Source organism: Stomoxys calcitrans, chromosome 1 (genome assembly GCF_963082655.1).
Source record: "Stomoxys calcitrans chromosome 1, idStoCalc2.1, whole genome shotgun sequence".
Taxonomy (NCBI): Eukaryota; Metazoa; Arthropoda; class Insecta; order Diptera; family Muscidae; genus Stomoxys; species Stomoxys calcitrans.
Genome location: NC_081552.1, coordinates 147,033,477 through 147,050,662, shown reverse-complemented (window position 1 = coordinate 147,050,662; position 17,186 = coordinate 147,033,477). Strand labels below are relative to the sequence as shown.

At 36.6% G+C, this 17,186-nt stretch overlaps 1 protein-coding gene across 11 annotated transcripts in view; it reads left to right on the top strand.

Annotated features, from left to right (window-relative positions):
* LOC106089736 (potassium voltage-gated channel protein Shab) overlaps window positions 1–17,186 on the top strand; it is a 666,380-nt gene that overhangs the window by 56,647 nt on the left and 592,547 nt on the right. For 2 of the 11 annotated variants that reach the window (XM_059360502.1, XM_059360501.1), the window contains exon 1: window positions 5,502–5,915. The exons of 5 other annotated variants lie outside the window; for them this stretch is intronic. The gene's annotated coding sequence lies outside the window, so the exon portion shown is untranslated. Of the gene's footprint in view, window positions 1–5,501; window positions 5,916–17,186 lie in introns of those variants that run through there. 4 more of the 11 variants (XM_059360505.1, XM_059360504.1, XM_059360506.1 and 1 more) reach the window with 3 other exon arrangements.

Here is a 17,186-nt window from a genome sequence, read left to right as displayed (position 1 = left end):
TGCCATCAGAATATCTGCTGCTATTTAGTAAAGTCCCATTTAATTCGCTTCTCATGTTTTCGCTTAAAATAGCTTCTTCAAATAGTTTTTCGGAGTATACGTTGAAAAGTCATGGTGAAGGGATGCAGACTTGTCTCACTACTTTAGATATAGAAATATTATCAGTCATATCCCCATCGACATCAGTTTTTTATGCAGCGAAGTTCCTTCCCATTGATGCCTATAGAGTATAATGTGTGCATTAGTTTGTCGTATTGGATCCAATCAAAGACATTTTCGCAATCCACAAAGCAAATAAATACGTCCATATTTGCTACCCGGCACTGTTGTATTAGTATTTGAATACTAATTAGCGCTTCTCTTGTTCCCATACCTTTTCTGTGAATGTGTTTCCTGTCCATCAGATCAAAAATAGCAAACATTGTTTTGGTCAAATAGAACTAAATGGTTCGTTTTCCTTGGATTCCTGCAGCCTCTTTAAATTTTTTATGGAGGTTGAAATCATCATGTTGCCTCCGTAGTTGTTCTAATTCCTCGAATTTACGATGCAGTAAATCATTCTCTGTTATTCTGATCGCCATCCGAGATTCTTTATTTGACTCCCAGTACCTTTCGTAGTTTTTATGTTTATACTAAGATTTTTCTTTACAAAGATAAAGAATTTTGTCTGTGATCTATGCCTCCTTTTTTAACTGGGCGGTTTCCAAGAGAATTATGTCCCGTTGTGTTTGGAGTATATTTTATCTTATTCTACAAGATGTCCGTATTTACTTCGCTAATATCACCTAGTTGCACGTTGATGTATAATTTCGCTTCTTATTTTTGGGTCCTTGTGTTCATTCATCATCATATCGTCTCTGGGTATGTTTTTTCTTTTTCGAGCGGTAGAAAGTTTCGTTTGTATATTAACCATCAATAGATGGACTAATCTGATATCCCTTCAGATGTCATCTGATGGAATATCTGCCCCCGTATATTTTGAACATTTAGATATACATGAAAAATATCGGTTATGTAATCCATATGATTTCTTATAATATTTCTTCTATTATCCTATGATGATTTCCAAATAACGTTTATTCCATTTAAATAAATTAGAAAGTAACGCTAAAACCCCTTTGAAGTTATATTTTTGTGAAGAAATTTACATTTATTCTTTTTTTTTATTATACAAATCTAAAATGTAAAAATGTTTCAAGTCGTTTAACTTTCGCAAAAAACATAACCTATGAATAAAATTAGATATTGATCGACTTGCAAACTTCGTTTTACAAACAATTTAATGAATGTACCTCATTTAAATCCTCTGATGCTAAATTGGCTTTTGGGTTTTTTTTTTATAGCCACTGCGTTGACATTCATTTTAAGGAGGAAAATAAGAGTGCATTTGTAATTGATGTGTTTTTTCCGCTGACTACCTGTTGGTGATGATTTTGTTACAGATACCACTTTGGTGACGAGTTATTGATTAATCGATTTGTGTCTTTAATAAAATATATGTCATTCAAAAAAAAAAAAAAAACTCGTTTAATACGGAAAAGAACATGGAAACCTGGACAAAGAACATAGCCCAGTTTTTAGCACCATCAAGAAGATATAATGTGGCAGTTATGGATGGACCATTAACTAAACGAAGTCACATGCTCATAAAAAACCACGTCTTTGGTCCCACCATTTCTTAAGTCCACGGAGAGAGAGGATCGATCTAATTGCTATTGAGCTTAAGTCCCTTGGGGCAAAACATTGATTAAAGTCCCACATATATCTGATCAATATCAACTTCTGAAAGTCAACCAGCGCTGCAAAAAAAAAAAAAAACAAAATTTTGATATAATGAAGGAATTGTTTGACATAACCAAGAAGATGAGAAGTTCAAAAACTACAAGTTGAAACCAAAGGCCGCGTTGGCTGGTTCAAACCTGCTGGTGCCAATAAAATCTTGAAACATACATCCGTTCAAGCGAAAGAGGGCAATGTAAGTGACTGTTTCCACTCTTACTAACAAAAGTAGCACGGACTCATTCGCCAACAGTACAGATAACCCATGGGAGGATAACAATGCAACATCGACGAGAAAAAGGAAGCAATGCATAACCGGCATTGCAAATCACCTTGTTACAAGCTCGAAGCTGTCGTCCCACAGAGCAGCAACGTTTTGCCACCAGCTCATCGCTAAAGACATTGAAATCCCAACCCCATGTCAGTCAGGAATCCACAGAATCTGCTCGGGTGAGGAATTCTTGGAAAGCACGCATTTTGATGGCAAACACCTGGAAAGCATTGAATATCAGGCCGTGGTACTCAAGAATGAAGCCAAAGAAATTAAGTTGACTACGCCCAAATTAAAAGATGGGAAAGCTCAAACAATCGCAAAAGGAATCCAGAATGTGTTGGATGAGTTCAAAGTGTGTGGATCGATTGTGATGGTGAATAACGGCAAAAAGACAGGCATTCAGGTTCGACCGCAGCAAATGTTCGAAAATAAAGGTCACCCCACATCCATGTTCATAAATTCCCAGCATCATATGCTGCATCGCGTTCTTTGCGTTGTCATGTACGATGAGCTCTACGGATCGACTAGATCACCAAACATAAAGTACTTTTTTTGTGCAGGAATTGATGAGCAATTATGATAAATTTAAAGCAGCCTCCAAAAATGGTTAAACTCGGATTAAAGAAACAGGCGGCTGGTGAGATTACATGAAGTTTCTCTTCCTCTTGTCTTCCGTCACTTAACTGAGAGGGGTGAATTTCCTTTTGTAAAGTTTATCCAAATCCCAAACATATGCAATGCCCGCTAGAACTCTCATGCCATTCTAGCTCTTCTTGCGTTAATTCTGGTGCATGAAAACAACAGGTTGCGTTAAATCTGTTCATTCATTTCTTACTCATGGACTGATCATTGATCAATTGTTTTGAAGAATTGATCAATGATCAATGACTTCCCAATGATCAATGATCTGACTGACTTCCCAAAAGCTCTCAAATGCTTAAAGGCACACTGGAAAAAGATGAATCTTCAACCAACATTGTCCGGAATAATCAGTTCTGTAAACTTGCTATCAAAGTTATGCAAGACTTATATTACTCCTGCCGCAACAAAGACAACCTTCCACTAAAATCCAAATGGATATATATGTGGCTCTAAAGCTTGTGTTCAATTATATAACTGCTTACAGTGACTTAAACAAATTACCAAAATAAAAATATTGAAATCATTTTGGGCGTGAGGTTTTTCTATCGAATCACCTTAAATGTAAGATTTGGGTCTAATTTGGAATAAAACTCATCAAAATATGATACAGGAATATGAGGTTGTAAAAAGTCATCACGCTACTATACACTGTAAAGCCTTCTGGGATGCAGCTTAAATAATGTGTTGGCTTGTACAAGACTATCACCTCTCTCGTTTCGTTCTCCAAGTTCGTATTTTCCAGTTTCATCTGTCACCTCGTTTGGCAGAATTTTGCATTGAAATCTCCTGGAATAACTCTATATCGCTTTGCCATAAGTTCTTCAATACCACTGTAAAATGCTTCTATTTCATGCATATTGGAATCACTGGTTCGCCATCAATTTTAACATTGTGGTTCTTTCTGCTACTTGTTCTGTTACAATGATTGCAACTCATTTTCTATGGGTTTCCTGTTGATTTCCAGAGTGATTAACTGTTACATTTTCGGATCTGAATTCCCCACCATCGATCCAGCATGTCTCAATAACAACTAAAATATCCTGTTGAATTCCGTTCTTCTTTCATTATAAAGGGTGATTTTTTAGCTTTTTATATGGACCGTACTATCGATTTAAATAAGACTTCGTGCATATTTCTGAAATTTATGTGTTTTTTTTTTTTTGAACAGCTTTCCTATAGCTCTTAAAAAATCACCCTTTAGTTTGTATTATTTCCTTTTTCACAGCTTTCGAGTATTTGTATACGTGCTTACGCGCAAAAATCGTACTAAAACATTTTATTAAATTAAAACCATGACTTTTAATGGTATTTTAAGTTCAAAGCTAAACAACTGTTTTGCCACTGAGACACCAAGAACACCAATGTGTGAGGTATTAAATTGATATCAAATGGTATTAAAAATATCTGCCAATAAACCGAATACATTTTGGCATATTGCTGTCCCTTTTCTGTCAGTTTATGTTTTGAAATCGTTCAAAACAAAATTTCAATAAATCAAGAGCCAAGCACTCAAAAGCTTGGCTCTTGATTTATTGTGTTTTGCCGTTAAAGTAAAGGCAAGTAATTTTCCGTCGTCAAGTTAACTATAACAGCAGATTTTAAACGATGCCAATTATAGTAAAAAGTGCCTACTCTGTTTTCTCTGTTTAGTAAAATGATATTCTTAGAAATAGAAAAGAGAATTCCACCAGAAGATGTGTTTCAAAAATGCAATCAGACAAAGCTTTATCAGGCGTATGCTGACTCCCTCCTCGAGGTAAAGTGTTTTAGATTTTTTGAAAACTTAAAATCTATATTCCGACGGTATGTGCATAATAGATGAACTCCTTTTGTGCACTTGAATCAGCCTTTTCGCCGCTTATGTTGGCATAGATTTCCATGTCAAATAATAATTTTATTAAAACCATTTTAATGCAAATTGATTCGAAATTGTTTGCTTGCCTGATTGCTAAGCAAACGAGTGAGTTGCCACAAAAGGATGGGGTTCACTACCACACATTCGATGGCAATTGTGGCCGCAGAGTCTCCAGTTGGCGGTGTTGAGTTATTTTATGAACGCTTCTACTTCCATACTACAGCATGTCACGATGATGTGAGAAATCAAGGTTGCTGAATGTATTTATCGCACACTTAATTGTTATTCCTCTAGAGCAGGTATTTATTTATTATGCCTGCTCGGCACCACTGATGATGATGATGGCTATGGCTACGTCTTTGCGGACACCTAATGTAGGTCAGTGTTAAAGGAACGGGTTCAGAGAAAAGGAAACTCACCAGACCAAAGATGTGAAAGCTACGTTGCACTGTACACTCGAGTTTGCGAGTGCCTGGCCCGGAAGGAGAGAAAGAGAAAAAATAAAGTTGGAAAATAACACACATAATGAGGAGTAAACTGAGAATAACCAACATGCCAAACAATAAAAGCAATGCTCCATGCTTGACCTCTACTACTACACACTCTCTCTCTCTCTCTCTCTCTCTCTCTTTCGCTCTTGGCGTTTCTCACACCAAAACCAAACCGACCATCTAAAACCCATTCTTATACATTTTCAAATATGACAAGGAAAGCTAAAAGCCACCGAATGGCCAAAAGAACAAAAAGTCTGCCAACAGAACATTCAATGTTCACCAGAGATTTTGAAATTGCCTATCTCTTTCCAATGTTCAAACCTCACTCTCGCTCTCTTTTAACATTGGTACAAAGAAACGCGTCAAAGGATGTGAAGAGAAAGAGTCAATTCCCAGCGAGTGAGAGATGGAAAACACATTCCAACGAAACACAATTTGTTGTGATTGTGCGCTTTCCACTTTTTTGGTCTTGAAATCAAGAACATGCAAACTTTGTAGACACAGTTCCAAAGAACACGTCAGATAGAAGGCACCACAAATATTGTGCATTTTACGAAAAAAAGACACCAAAAAAGAGAAACTGTCTCAAATATTAGACAAGAAATGCAAAGAATTACCAATCAAGAAAACAAAAAAATACATAAAAATATTCCCATCGGATAGGAAAAAATAGAGGCAAGAAACACCCTGCCAGCGATAATAACGTGAAGGAAAGAAGCCGAGTGTAATGAACCGTGGCGTATGATTAATTTTTAATGGGAAATTTCCTAAGTGAATAAATTATGAAAATGTGTTGTGTTACAAATTTCGATACAATGGCATTGAGAGGAACACTCCCTACTCCTTCCTCCTTGGTCGAATTTTGTTAAAGGTTCGTACTTTATTCGTTCCCTCGGAGTATTACTGGAGTAAAACGAATGCCCAATTGTAGCATTGACATCAAATAAATAAAAATGTATTCACGAAAGAAAGCATCTTCTTGGCAATATCAGGCAAAACTGACTGAAAGAATAAAATATTAATATTGCAAAAGTGGTTAACAATTTCAATTCATGTTTTTGTGCAAAGTGCATGTTTATTTGAATAAATCGTGCAATTATTATACATTCATGCATACAAATATCCCCCATCTACGTCTATAGTGCCAAACCACACCAGAGATAATTTCCTTGACCATGCTTCTGCCGCCTTAGCTTGCAATTATAATTTTAAACAAACTTACAATCAAAAAATCTTTTGTACAGCAATTGATAAAGCCAACATCTATTTTATACATATGTATGTATGTGTGTCTGTGTGTGTGTGTGTGAATTGAATGAAATTAATGCAAAAATATAGATGCTGTTATTAACATTTAATGATGCCATTTAAGCATTCTGTGGATTGCGAAAGTGATTGACATTGGCTCTTTCAGGTTTTCCATCATTCTTTTGTTTTTTTTTTTATAGATGCATTCCACCACGTTCATGTCCTTGCCCTGCTTCGCAGCTCTCAACTAGCCATGTCCTTGAACTTTAGTGATGTGCCAAATAGTTTTTGCAGTCTTTTTGGAAATTTTATCACAAAGTGATCAAAAATCGTAAAAGCCCAGACATGTTATGAATATTTTAAAGCGAATTCTTAACAACCAATGAGAAATAGAGGCGACCTGCCATAATGTCCAGAATCAATTTTGGACTTTACGACCGCCATATGAGCGGTCATAAAAATGATAGTGCGCGTTAAGGCCGCCCATATAGCGGTAATAAGGCCCATTAGGTGTTATGACCATTTTCTAATAATAAAAGATTTCGGCGCTACGAAATAACCCAAAATTATTTAATTTCATTATTTCTTTATCTTTAGTGGTGACCGGTCATCACGCTCAAAAAGTTTATATTGATGGTCTTCGCTTGGATGAAATATTTCTGCATAGTCAAACTCACTTAAACATTTCAGTGTATTGTGATATCATAGAAAAATGACAAGGAAGATGCCTTCTAGTTCTTACCATTCGGATCGCTTTAAAAGGACTTACAACTGCAATTATCTACATTTGCCAATTCAGACATATCAGAATCTAAAGTGGAACTTGTTGTTGCCAGAGTAGGAAAAGCGCACAGCCGTTATTCTATTCCCTTTTTCTCGACGTACTTGCAGCTTCTGCATTGTGGTGTTTCTCCTGTAACAATCGTTCTAATCGAGATCTTTGCTAGTGATGTTTTGATCATCCTGTCCTCCCATATAGTTGTAAACCAATGTTTCGAGGGAGGGACCTCAGTCTGGGTAAGGAACATCTTGGTAAAATCTTCGCGGAATTCAGAAATACTAGATCGAAACCTTAAAGTTACACATAATAGTGAGTTTCTCTCTAAATTTCCAAATCGCCAAGCTAAAACCGCCTCCGTGACATGTCAGGAGGAATAAACAAAATAAGAAACAAGTAAAAGCGTGCTAAGTTCGGCCGGGCCGAATCTTATATACCCTCCACCATGGATCGCATTTGTCGAGTCCTTTTTCCGGCATCTCTTCTTAGGCAAAAAAGGATATAAGAAAAGAGTTGCTCTGCTATTAAAACGATATCAAGATATGGTCCGGTTCGGACCAAAATTAAATTATATGTTGGAGACCTGTGTAAAATTTCAGCCAATTCGTATAAGAATTGCGCCCATTGGGGCTCAAGAAGTAAAATAGAGAGAACGATTTATATGGGATCTGTATCGGGCTATAGACCGATTCAGACCATAATAAACACGTTTGTTGATGGTCATGAGAGGATCCGTCGTAAAAAATTTCAGGCATATCGGATAATAATTGCGACCTCTAGGGGTCAAGAAGTCAAGATCCCAGATCGGTTTATATGGCAGCTTTATCAGGTTATGAACCGATTTGAACCTTATTTGACACAGTGGTTGAAAGTAAAAATAAAATACGTCATGCAAAATTTCATTCAAATCGGATAAGAATTGTGCCCTCTAGATGCTCAAGAAGTCAAGACCCAAGATCGGTTTATATGGCAGCTATATCAGGTTATGGGCGGATTCGAGCCATACTTGGCACACTTGTTGGGTATCATAACAAAACACGTCGTGCGAAATTCCATTCCAATCAGATAAGAATTGCGCCCTCTAGAGGCTCAAGAAGTCAAGACCCAAGATCGGTTTATATGGCAGCTATATCAGGTTATGAACCGATTTGATCCATACTTGGCACAGTTGTTGGATATAATAACAAAACACGTCGTGCAAAATTTCATTCCAATCGGATAAGAATTGCGCACTCTAGAGGCTCAAGAAGTCAAGACCCAAGATCGATTTATATGGCAGCTATATCAGGTTATGGACCGATTTGAACCATACTTGGCACAGTTGTTAGATATCATAACAAAACACGTCGTGCAAAATTTCATTCTGATCGGGTAAGAATTGCGCACGCTAGAGGCTCAAGAAGTCAAGACCCAAGATCGGTTTATATGGCAGCTATATCAGGTTATGAACCGATTTGAACCATACTTGGCACAGTTGTTGGATATAATAACAAAACACGTCGTGCAAAATTTCATTTCAATCGGATAAGAATTGCGCACTCTAGAGGCTCAAGAAGTCAAGACCCAAGATCGATTTATATGGCAGCTATATCAGGTTATGGACCGATTTGAACCATACTTGGCACAGTTGTTAGATATCATAACAAAACACAAACGTGCAAAATTTCATTCTGATCGGGTAAGAATTGCGCACGCTAGAGGCTCAAGAAGTCAAGACCCAAGATCGGTTTATATGGCAGCTATATCAAAACATGGACCGATATGGCCCATTTACAATACCAACCGACCTACACTAATAAGAAGTATTTGCGCAAAATTTCAAGTGGCTAGCTTTACTCCTTCGGAAGTTAGCGTGCTTTCGACAGACAGACGGACGGACGGACGGACAGACGGACGGACATGGCTAGATCGACATAAAATGTCGCGACGATCACGAATATATATACTTTATGGGGTCTCAGACGAATATTTCGAGTAGTTACAAACAGAATGACGAAATTAGTATACCCCCCATCTTATGGTGGAGGGTATAATTAAACAAGTAAAAGCGCGTTCGGCCGGGCCGAATTTAATATATCCTCCACCATGGATCACATTTGTCAAGTTCTTTGGCCAGTATCTCTTTATAGGCAAACAAAGAATAATGAATGAGTGAATTGAATGATTAACATTCTAGAAGTCATTGTGTAATATTTCGATGCATTCGGATAAGAATGAGCCTTGTAGGGGCTCAAGAAACAAAATCGGGAGATCGGTTTATATGGGAGCTGTATCAAGTTATAGATCGATTCAGACCAAATTGAACACGCATATGAGAAGCCATTGTACAAAATTCCTGCCAAATCGGATGAGAATTTGGCCCTCTAGAGGCTCAAGAAGTCAATATCCCAGATCGGTTTATATGACAGGTATATTAGGTTATGTACCGATTTGCGCCATACTTACCACAGTTGTTGAAAGTCATAACAAAACACCTAAGGCAAAATTTCTGCCAAATCAGACGAGATTTGCGCCCTCTAGAGGCTCAAAAAGTTACGACCCAAGATCGGTTTATATGGCAGCTACATCAAAACATGGACCGATTTGGCCCATTTACAATCCCAACTGACCTACACTAATAAAAATTATTTGTGCAAAATTTTTACTCTTTCGAAAGTTAGCGTGCTTTCGACAGACGGACGGACGGACATGGCTAGGTCGACTTATAATGTCATGGCGATGAAGAATATATATACTTTATAGGGTCTTAGATGCCTATTTCGAGGTGTTACAAACAGAATGACAATTAGTATACCACTTCCTATGGTGGAGGGCATAACAAGTAAAAGCGTGCTAAGTACGGGCGGGCCGAATTTTATATACCCTACACATGTATCGCATTTGTCAAGTTCTTTGCCCATTATCTCTTTATAGGCATAAAAAGGATAATGGATGTCAGATTCGGGCCCTACTTGGCTTGCATTTCAACCAAATTTTGCGCACTAGAGGAACTTAAGAAGAAAAATGGGGAGATGGGTTTGCATAGGAGCTTTATCAGCCTATGGACCGATTCAGATCATATTTAACAGGTTTGTTAGAGATCATATATATAGTGACTGTCGAACATTTCAGCAAAATCGGATGAGAAATACGGCCTCTAGAGGCTCAAGAAGTAAAATCATGAGATCGGTTTATATAGGAGCTATATCAGGTTTTGGACCGAATCATACCATACTTGATACATCCATTTAGAATACGTCATGGCACAAAATTTCCGCCAAATCCGATAAGAATTGCGCCCTATAGAGGCTGAAGAAATCAAATCGGCAGGTTGGTTCATATGGGAGCTATATCAGGTTTTGGGTCTATTTAAACTATACTTGGCACGTAAGTTGTAGATCATTGGAGAAGTCATTGTTAAAAATTTCAGCAAAATCGGACAAGAATTGCGTCCTATAGAGGCACAAGAAGTAAAATCTGGAGATCTGTTTGTATGGGAGCTATATCTAAATATGGACCGATATGGCCCGTTTACAATCCCAATGGACCTACACTAATAGGAAGTATTTGTTCAAAATTGGAAGCGCCTAGCTTACTCCATCGGAAGTTAATGTGCTGTCCACAGACAGGTGGACATGGGTAGATCGACTTAAATGTCAAGAATATATATATTATGGGGTCTTAAATCAATATTTCGAGGTATTACAAACGGAATACTTAAGTTAGTATGCCCCCATCCCAGGGACGTAGCCAGGGGCGGCTCTCAGGCCCGAGCCCCCACCCACCTAAAATGATTTTGTCTAAAGAAAAAAATTTAATTGTTTTTTTATTATTATTCTGAAGTCTATAGATACATATATCCTTACAGACTAATATAAATATACATATATACAAACAACATTCATATTTAACTAGGATTTAAGTATAGTATAATTTTTCGTTTTAATGAGTATCTATCCTCAGTAAGATCAAAAATATGATAATATTTATTAAAATCTTAACTAATAAGACGAAATGGCTCATTATTTGCAAAATCGCTTTGATGATATTGAATACTAAGCAGTTGAAAATTTCTCGTTGGTCTTGAAGGAACGGTAATATTAAGCCTGCTCAACAAAAATTCAGACTTCAAATTCCCGTGTAAAACATTTGTACTGACTCCATTTTATTGTTGTGAATAGTGTAAACCGGATCCCAGATAACAGATCCATATTTAAGTGTACTTTGGACAAGAGAAATATACAAGTTCTTAGTAACTGAAGGGTCATCAAATTATTTACTCCATCTTTTCATAAATCCAAGAGAACTTAAAGACTTATTCACCATCATAGAAGTATGTTGTCTAAAATTTAATTTACGATCTAAGAGGATGCCAAGATCTAGAAACGTTTCTTCTATGTCAATTTCACGACATTTAAGATGATATTTTTTTGACAAGTTTTGCGTTCTATAGAAAGACATTTTCATTCACATTTCGAGATATTTAGTTCCATTGAATTTACATTACACCACAAACAAAAGTTATCAAGATCGAGTTGTAACAAATCCTGCTCAGAAGGAATACAAAGCGATTGGAAAATTTTGACGTCATCATACATTAAGATTGAAGAATTTTTAATAACAGAAGGTAAATCATGTATAAACAGATTAAAAATAATTGGACCCAGATGACTGCCCTGTGGAACACCAGATTTCAAGAATCGCCGAAGTGTTCATTCTGAACACGTCCAGATAAGTAAGAAGTAATCCAATTTAATAATACAGGAGAAAACCCTATTTTACCGAGCTTAAACAAAAGTAGGCCATGATTGACTTTATCGAACGCCTTACTAAAGTCGGTATATATAGCATCAGTCTGTTTTCTCTGTCTAAATCCATCATTGATAAGAGTTACTAACTGTAAAACATTCGTAATAGCATGGGATTCTTAACTTAGATTTTCTTTTTCGAGGTTACTTTTTTGTATTTAGAGCGCACAATAAACCGATTACTGGCTTAGGTGTATGTCCATAGTGGCGTGGGTCGGATTAATATCTGCACCCCCTTTTCAACCTTACCTATCCTAACCTAATCTGAAAAACAATGAAATGAAAAATGTAATCGTAAAAAAAAATTAATTTGCACTGGGAAACGCGAACATAATACTCACCTTAAGTAAGCAAATGTGTTAGAATAATATTAGTCATCAGACTTTTATCTATGAGAGCAAGTTTTATATTACACTAACGTATGCCGCTAGGTCATTTGACATCAATGAGGGGACAGAGAAAAAAAAGTTTACAATTGCAATAACGTTGATGTTGTTAATTGGTGTTTTTGGTTTCTAGTTCTACCACCTTTTCTATTGTATCTCCAACAATTTAACAAATCTTTAGGACTTAGAAAGTTATGACGAAAATTGTAAGCATATAGGACAATAGTTGTATGCAATTTCTAACTGCATGTTTTCAATTAAAAACGGATTTTCGATCAATTTTTATAAAGTTCGAAAAAGGAAGAAAGATCTTTGTAAAAATTGGTCAACATTTAATTTTTGAACTATTTGACAATTGCAGTTCCTTAATGTTTTCAGTTTGTTTGCGAAAAATTTTAGGGAAACCAAAAAACCGTCACAAACAATAACCTATTGAAAATTTTGGGAGCAAAAATAATCGCATATGAAAAAATGCATCAAAATACTGAAGCTGACTCGCCGAAACTTCCTATCTAAGATATTCACAAAGACAACCACACTTTGAAGGCTTTGATAGATTAGGATCGACTTTATGACCAAATGTCACCGCTGATGGGTCAGATTCTATACCTAATGCGACAACAATTTTCAAAAAAAAATTTTTTATAGGTATTTTTACAAATTTCGCAGTAACCGAATTTTGTCAATTGTCGACTTTGAAAAATGTGGGGTTCCCCCCAAAAAAAGAAAATCCTGGCTACGTCACAGCCCCATCCTATGATGGAGGGTATAACAAACAAATCTGTAGAGCCTGGATGTATTTCGAACTCACGACAAAGGGGCGTGAACGGTTGCAGCCATCTTAGCTTTCGAAGCCATCGACACAACTTCCAAACGATGCACAAGTGTATGCTCTGGAAACAATTGCAGATATGTGGAATAGAAAGTAACTCTACAATTAACAATGGAACAAGTAAGCAGGCGTTTAGTTTGGCCGGGCCGAACTTTGGATACCCACCACCTCGGGTATATATGTAAACCATCTTTCATCAAAATCCGGTGAGAATTGCATATCTTATGTCCCATAGCAGTTGTAACGAAATATGTTCCGATTTGGACCAAATACTAATAAGTAAAAGTCATTATTTAATTGCGTCTATTTAGTAGCTATATCTAAAAATAAACCAATATGAACCATATACGACACGGATGTCAAAAAGCCTAACATAAGTCACTGTGTTAAATTTCAGTGAAATCGGATTATAAATACGCCTTTTATGGGGCCAAGACCTTGAATCGAGATATTGGTCTACATGGCAGCTATATCCAAATCTGGACCGATTTGGCCCAAGTACAGAAAAATGACGAAGAGCCTAACACAACTCACTGTCCAAAAGTTGGGCGAAATCGGACAATAAATTTGCCTTTTATAGGCCCAAAACGTTAAATCGAGAGATCGGTCTATGGCAGCTATATTCAAATCTGGACCGATCTGGGCCAAATTAAAGAAGGACGTCGATGAGCCTAACACAACTCACCGTCTCAAATTTTAGCGACATCGAACAATAAATGCGCCTTTTAGCGCCCCAAAACCTAAAACCGAGAGATCGATCTATATGGCCGCTATATCCAAATCTATACCGATTTGTGCCATATTGCAAAAGTATGTCAAGGGGCTTAGCTTAACCCACTGTTCAAAATTTCGGCGACATCGGACAATAAATGCGCCTTTTATGGGCCCAAAACCTGTGGAAACTATGTGGAAGGGCCTAAGACAACTCACTGTCTCAAGTTTCAGCAAAATCGGATAATAAATGTGGCTTTTATGGGTCTAAGACCCTAAATCGGAGGATCGGTCTATATGGCAGCTATATCCAAATCTAGACCGATCTAAGCAAAATTAAAGGAGGATATCGAAGGGTCCAACACAACTCACTGTCCCAAATTTCAGCAAAATCGGATAATAAATGTGGCTTTTTTTTTGACATAAGGTCCTAAATCGGCGGATCGGTCTATATGGAGGCTATATCAAGATATAGTCCGATATAGCCTATCTTCGAACTTGACCTGCTAATGAACAAAAAATAATCTGTGCAAAGTTTCAGCACAATATTTCTATTTTTGAAGACTGTAGCGTGATTTCAACAGACAGACGGACGGACATGTCTAGATCTCCTTAGATTTTTACGCTGATCAAGAATATATGTACTTTCTAGGGTCCGAAATCTATATTTCGATGTGTTGCAAACGGAATGACACAATGTTTATACGCCCATCCTTCGGTGGCGGGTATAAAAAGTGTCGAGCTAAGAGTTGTATGCATTTCATGAAGGTTCTTTCGCAATTTCTTCGAGATAAATACAACCTCGTATCCAGCGTTCGACACGCGTCAAATCATATTTGGTGTGGTGTATCTCTTGTGTCATTAATTATTTATTGTATTCAAATTTTCGATCATTTAGCTCATCTCGAATAGAAATTTACACATCATTAGAGAAAATATCCTCGCCCTAACAGGCAAACAAAATTAGGTGTATCTGGATGTTTAGAGACTTGATCCGACAATACATCACCGATCTACTTGCAACCTCCTCGTACAGAACAGCTTGCAGGATATTTATCAGGATACTGTAACCAATGAGGCTCCATTTTATCAGCCGAATATTATCCTTAGTGGACGTCCAGCACCCATTGCAGATGTGCTTGCCTTTGCGAATATCTCAGTTTTACAGTGATGCATTTTAGGCGAATCAGCTCTAATATTTTGATGAAATTTTTTCTTTTGCGCTCATTTGAATTTGCTCTCAAACTAGTTTTATGATTTCAACAGGTTATTGATTATGTCGGTCAGTTGGTTTTAAATGACTTTTATTTTCATAAAATGTTACGCAAACAAATTGAACAAGTAAGAGCGTGCTAAGGTTGGCCGGGCCGAATTTTATATACCCTCTACCATGGATCGCATTTGTCGAGTTCTATGCGCCGTATCTCTTTTTAGTCAAACAAAGAAAATATAATGAGAACTGTTATGTTATTGGAGCTATATCAAGTTATAGTCCGATTTGGACGTAAATGAATGCCGAACATTGTAGAAGTCAATGTGTAATATTGTATATACGTTCATTCGGATAAGAATTGCGCCTTGTAGGGGCTCAAGAAGCAAAATCGGGAGATAGGTTTATATGGGAGCTGTATCAAGCTATTGATCGATTCAGACCATATAAGACACGTATGTTGAAAGTCATGAGAGAAGCCGTTGTACAAAATTTCTGCCAAATCGGATGAATGGTACATAACCTATATCAGGTTATGTGCCGTTAGCACAGTTATTGGAAGTCATAACAAAACACCTCACGCAAAATTTCAGCCAAATCGGATGAGAATTGCGCGCTCTATTGGCTCAAGAAGTCAAGATCAAGGGTCGGTTTCTATGACAGCAGTTCCAGATTAAAAACCGATTTGAATCATACCAAAAGACTACGTGCAAAATTTCAGTCAAATCGGACGAGAATTGCGCCCTCTACAGGCTCAAGAAGTCAAGATCCAAGATCGGTTTATATGACAGCTATATCAAATCATGGACCGATTTGGCCCATTTACTGACCTACACTAATAAAAAGTATTAGTGCTAAATTTCAAGCGGCTAGCTTTAGTCCTTCGAAAGTTAGCGTGTTTTCGACAGACAGACGGACGGAGGACCTGGCTAGATAGACATAAAATGTCACGACGATCAAGAATATATTTACTTTGTGGGGTCTCAGACGAATATTTCGAGTAGTTACAAACAGAATGACGAAATAAGTATACCCCCGTCCTATGGTGGAGGGTATAAAAATTAAGCAACTATAAGTTTTTAATATTTCCAAATAATAAATGTTGACCAATTTTTACGACGAACTTTACTAAAATCGATCGAAAATCCGTTTTTTGATGGAAAAGATGTCTGGTAAATATTGCATGGAACTATTGTGGTATATGGCTAAAATTTGCATCATGTCTTTACAAATTCTGTTATTTTCCTATTTTATTGGAGATAAAATAAGAAAAGGTGGTAGAACTAACAAGTAAAGGCGTGCTAAGTTCGCCCGGGCTGAATCTTGGGAACCCACCATCGTGGATTCTGCTAAAAATTCATATTGGCTTAATTTCTTTGAAGGGTATTATTTTATTCAACATAGTAAATTTCTGTCAAAACCAGAAAAATTAAAACTTCTAGCAACCGAACACGGATAATCGAGACATATGGGAGCTATATCAGGTTATATATTGATTTGGCCCGTATTTGGCACAGTTTTTGGAAGTCGTAACAGAACGCCGCATGCAATTGCGGCATGGAAGGGCTCAAGAAATCAAATTAGGAGATCGGGAGTTATATCAGGTTATAGACTGATTTGGACCGTATCAACCACTAAGTGAAAATTTTTTACAAAATCGGACGAAAATTGCGGCTTTCAACGTCTCAGGAAATAATTTTTTGTAATTTGTAATTTATATATTTACACCCGCACAACAAGAATATAAAATTCTTATAATTAAAGTGCGGATTATTTTTTTCAACAATTGTATATAGAAAGGACTTAAAACTAAGAAGCTTTAGCTACACAATACATCACAGATTTTGAATGAATAATTTATTAGATTGAAATAAAATGATACAAATTGGTGTATTTATTAAAAATACTATTAAATATATACATACATACACATACACACATATACATACATATATACACATATACACTATATACTAACATTTGTGGCTTTGTAGATTTGAATTTAAAAGAAAAAACAAAAATTAATTTATTAATTAAAGAGGAATTAACAGTCTTCGTTGATCCAAAAAAAAAGAAATTAAGGTAAGTATATAAGAATAAAATAAATAAATAAATCATAAACTAAATGCAGTTAAATGTTTCCAAAGTCTGGTTTTAAATGTTGCGAGTTACGGAGTAATTGCAGATCGT